A 5422-nucleotide genomic window follows, 5' to 3' on the forward strand; every position below is an offset into this window, starting at 1 on the left:
CAAAAAGTAATGCACATAGTAAGTGATTACTGTATGCAGTGTGTTAGATGGGAAATGCTATGTGGGAGAAAAGTAGGATCCGGGGAATCTTTGGGGACTCGTATGCAGCATTAGACTGAGAGATCAGGTAGGTAAACTCTGATCGATGTCCTGAAGGAGAAAGTAAGTTAGAGATCAGTCATCTGGAGGAAGAGCCATCAGGCAAAGGAATGCAGCAAGGGCCCTAAGGCAGAAGTGGACACACTTCCTCAAAGAAGCCAGGAGGTCAGTGTGTCTGGAGCGAGTGAAGATGGAGGAGGGTGAGAGATGGAGTCACCAGATTACCTGGAATCCGGATCCCCAGACCTTCATGGGCCATTATAAGGACTCAGGTTTCTATCATTAGTGAAATGGAAAGTCCAGGTTTTGAGCAGATGAGAAGCAAGATCTGACTTCAGTTCTGAGAAGCTCTTTCTGGCAGCTGCGTGGAGAACACTGCCAGCGGAAGCATGAACGCTCTTGAGGAAGTTGTGCCCAGGTTAGGAGGGAGGTAGCAGATCAGACTTCAGGGAGGTGGTGGGAAACACCTGGGTTCTGGATCTATTTCCAATAGGCTTTTCTGACAAATTTGATGCGAGGCGAGAGAGAAAGAGCAACAGACATGCAGACAGAGACAGAGAAGATGAATGAGAAAAGCTGTCGGACTGGTGAATTTGGCGAGGCATCACAGAGGAGATGATCAACAGAGCCTTGAAGAATAGTGAGATTGAAGAGAAAGCAAAGTGAGGATATAAATGAAGGCTCCGAGCAAGCCTGGGGTGCAATGAGCAGTTTCGGCTTGCTAGAACAGGGTTAGGTCTGATCGGGGTCTGACTTTGAGAGTGGACTCAGAATGGCTGGATCCACACCTGGTCGATCTGATGTGCACTGTCACTTCTGGCCCCCAGACGAACCATGCCAAGGGCAGCTGAGAGGCTCAGAGGACAGAAGAAGATGTTTTTATGACCGTCATTTTTGCTGATCTCTTGGAAAAGATCGAAGCAAAATTTGGTGTTTGCTGCAATGAGGGAATCCATCCTGAATCTGACGATATCCTGAAACCAAAAACAGAGAGAGAAAATGATGATCGGAGGAAAATAAGTAAACAGTTCTCATTTTAAATACCCAGGAAATAATCACATACGATTATTCAGTATGTTATTAAAAACTGGAAAATAAGGTCACCATCATCCTGGTGTATAGATATTGATGTTGATATTGATTTTTTTCGACATTGATATTGATACAGATAGAGATCTATTTCCATTTAGTGGCATGAATTAGTTTGCTAGGGCTGCCGTAACAGATTACTGCAAAACAGGTGGATCGAACCACAGAAATTTATTCTCCCTCCATTCTGGAGGCCAGAAGTCCAAAATCAAGGTGTTGGCAGCATTAGCTCATTCTGGAGGCTCTCGGAGAAAGTCTGTTTCACGCTTTTCTCCCAGCTTCTGGTGATTGCCAGCAGTCCTTGGCATTCTCTGGTTTGCAGAGGACTCACTCTACTGTCTGCCTCTGTCTTCACATGGTCACCTACCCTGGGTATTCTGTCTGTGTATCCAAATTTCCAATTTTCTTCTAAGGACACTATTCATTGGATTAGGGCCCTCCCTGCTCCAGTAGCTTTACATCATCTTAACTTGATTACATCTGCAAAGACCCTATTTCCATACAAGGTCATACGCACAGTCACCAGAGATTAGGACTTAACATATTGCAGGGCTGGGGAGGCCACAACTCTATCCACTTCCTAGTAGAACTTCCTTTCTTAAGGTCAAATAAAGTAACATGCCACATCCACACGGTCACGTTAGCAACCCAGAAAACTTCATCCTACCTTCTTCTTCTCCACAGGCTGTATACCTGGTTCTACTTAAGACATTTGCCTATGCCCATCCCTCAATGTTCTATGACAGAGGATGTGTCATGGGTCAAGTCTTTCATTCACATTCTCACCTCTTGACTCATTCCATGTGAAATCCACAGGACTTGAGGCACTTCGATCAGTCATTGATATTGTTCAAGAGATAATAGATCTTGAGAGATTTGAGGGGTTTTGAACTCATCAGGTTTCACACCCTCTCTTGATAACATAGAACCATAGGTAATAAAGACCGTAGGTCATACAGAGCTAATGGACAATTTTTGTTCAGAAAAAAGGAAAAATCTCACTTTGATATCAATAAAAATATTATATTTTTGCCTGCAATACTTCTCAAGTGATTTATCACTTAACCTCCAATCCCTCCAGAAAGTCTGCCTTCTGTAGCTTTATGTGCTATGTGACCTGCTCATCTCTACTTTAACGACTAAAATATAGTTTCCTTCATTGTGACAATGTAAATGTTTAGACTACATAGATTTTTCTAACCCCAACTAATCTAAGTATAATCATTCTTTTCTATATAGTAGGGGAAAAATTATATACAAAAAATATTTCATCTTAAAATTTCCATAATTTTCCCAAAGCTATTAATAAACTAAGAAAGAAATTTCAGCTTTACATAGCTATTCTCCTGGAATCAGTATTCAAACCTGGTTATAACTAACTATATGCTAAACAATATCTATAAACAAAGAAATACTCGTGAAAGATGCAATCAAAAGCATTTCCAACTTATGTAGCAAATGAGAAACGTAAACTCATTTACTTAAAATACAGATATTCTATTATAACATTTAATATTTCAGAAATTAGTAAAAGGACAAAATACAATCTTTCAAGTACATAAAGATTTTTTTAAATTATTCAAGCATCCACATTTTTAAGAATTTGATCACATACATCTGACATCTAACCAGGTGCTTGAGGGCTGAGGGAGGTGACAGATATCACAAATATTTCCCAGTAGGTAATGCCACAGTTACAGAAAATTTAAAACATCATAAAACAAATTGCTCTTTTTAAAAAGACATTTGACTAAATAAAAACAGTATATCTTTTGGTTTCAGTCAAATTTGCTTCAGGTTTCTATTACTCAAAATAATTTTACACTGCAGTGTTTATTGCTAACATTTACCTTCTCAGAGCCTTCAGAGTCGCTGCTAACAGCTGGCCAGGTGAGTTTCAATCCACACCCTGTCATGAAAGGAAATATATGAACTTGGCCCCTCCCACAGTGGCACTTTTCCAAGTACCATTTTGGAAGCCAGGGTCAAAGGAAAAAAAAGAAAAAGAATGTGTGGCATATATATATTTTTAAACAGATACTAATGCTCTATAATGTCAACTAAATTAAATATTTAACTTACTAAGTTTATATTTTCTTTGCTCTTCCCATTTGGGGTTCTTCATAAAACTCTCATAATAATATTTGACCCAAAACTTTCAACTCAGATTCCTATACTAGATAAATAGATAAGCAGAGAACTATTTTACTTCCTTTGCCATTGCTTCAAACATTCTCTGATACTTTAATTTCTATATTATTCTAAACTTTTTTTAACTTATTACACAGGACTAATAAAAAGAGTTTTAAGCCAATTTCAAATTTATATATATTTTTCCAGCCTTGGAGTGCAGGTGGGGATTACTATTTAATTTATAGTTAATTGAATAGTAATTTATAGAATAGCTGGTTAAATAGTAATTTATAGAATAGCTGAATACCAATTAGAGGGTAGAAATTATCAAGACCTACTGACAGAGAAAGGGAGAGAGGGAATTTTTAGAAGAGAACTAATTTTCTGGGAACCAGAGAATTAATCAACTCTGTACCAATTCCTCCAGAAAGTCTGCCTTCTTTAGTTTTCTGTGCTTTGTGACCTGTTCATCTATTTATCCTATTTATTTCCTCATTTATTGCACTTTCTTCATTTCTTATTCCTTCCTTCCTTCCTTTTTTCTTATTGGGCTTCTGTAAAGATTTCGTGGAATAAATATATTCCACAACTGAAAAAAAAAATAAGTTTTAAAACTGAGCCAAATAACTTCTAATGTTCCTTTTAGTTCTAGCATTCTACGATCCTGATTTGCTTATAGCTATTAGCTCGTGGTCAGTGAACAGGGCATAGAGGTTGTGACTGGAAAAGCATTAGGAAAAGAAAAAAAAATGTTAAGAACGAAATTCGTTGAGGACGAAATGAGGATTCCTCTCTGGCGTGGTTTCATTCTTGACCCCTTTGTCTCTTTTTCTAACTTCTTATCAGACAACAATATTATATCAACTTCAACACAAAAAAAATATGATTATATTAGATGTAGGGAAATTCAAAAGGAAAGTTTTTAAAGCGGGGATATTGCCTTTACGGAGAATATAAGCTGCTTATATACACTATTTATTTATTTATTTATTTATTTATTTATTTATTTATGTGGAGATTATAAGCACTTATGCAGCCAGTGTATAAATGAAACAAGTAAAACCATTTTTATAATGTAAAATATCAGTCAATGGAATTTAGTAGCTGAGTATCGAGGTCTTTTCATTCTAAATAATGAGCATAGAAAACAAATATGCTGTTTCTTCACCCCACTTTTTTATTCGAAAGGGCTTGTTTTTTTTTCTCTAAATGCTCGCATAAAATTCTAAAAACCATCATTTTTCGGTTGCATCTGGTCATTGGTTATGATTTACAAAAGGTTGGAAAATTTTAACAGCCAAATTGATTAATACTTCGTGCCAGCTGATCAATAACTACTCTGTGGTTGCTGCCCAGCTTCAGCTTTCAAAAAGGGTGCTAGTTACGTTTAGAGCAGGATGGATTTTCGCCTGGCTCCCTGGATTTCCAAGTACCACATTTCTTAGTTGTTGGCTGGTGAGCAGATTCAAAGCTTGATTGGATATTTTTAATCTAGAATCGCATCTGTTTATCCTCTTGTTTATCCTCTCGAATAATCCAACAAAGATCTGACTACAGATAACTGCGCCCTACAAGCCTAAAACTCTGGTGTGGTGTGATTGTTCAATCAGTAATGATGAAATCCACCACTAAATGCAGCTAGATGTTAATGTAACTTGATAAATTACTAAAGAGGACATGAGAATTCATGGAGAGCTTACTGTGTGCCTAACACCATTTTGGGTCTTTGCACACATAGTCTCGTTTGAATGACTGAAGAAAGTCAGTCTATCTAATATCAAGGACTTACAGCATCAGAGAATTACACTAGAGTTTGAAGGACTTTCAGAGGTCAACTAACCCGATAGTGCTTTTCAAGGCATGAGAAAAAGTTTTTCTGTGTCAACAGGCTGTAAAAATAAGGTCTCATCAAGTGTAAAGTACATCTACACTTGATGAGACCTTATTTTTACAGCCTATCTAGACTCCACCTAGATATGTTACAACTCATCATGAGTTATGAGCCAATCATTTAACCCGTTAGTAACTAGTCTTTTTCTGCCTGGAATTAAAAATTCAGGGATGCCAAAATGATTCACTGGCCTAAGTCCTTGCCAGGCTA

Source organism: Pteropus vampyrus, unplaced genomic scaffold (assembly GCF_000151845.1).
Source record: "Pteropus vampyrus isolate Shadow unplaced genomic scaffold, Pvam_2.0 Scaffold62, whole genome shotgun sequence".
NCBI lineage: Eukaryota > Metazoa > Chordata > Mammalia > Chiroptera > Pteropodidae > Pteropus > Pteropus vampyrus.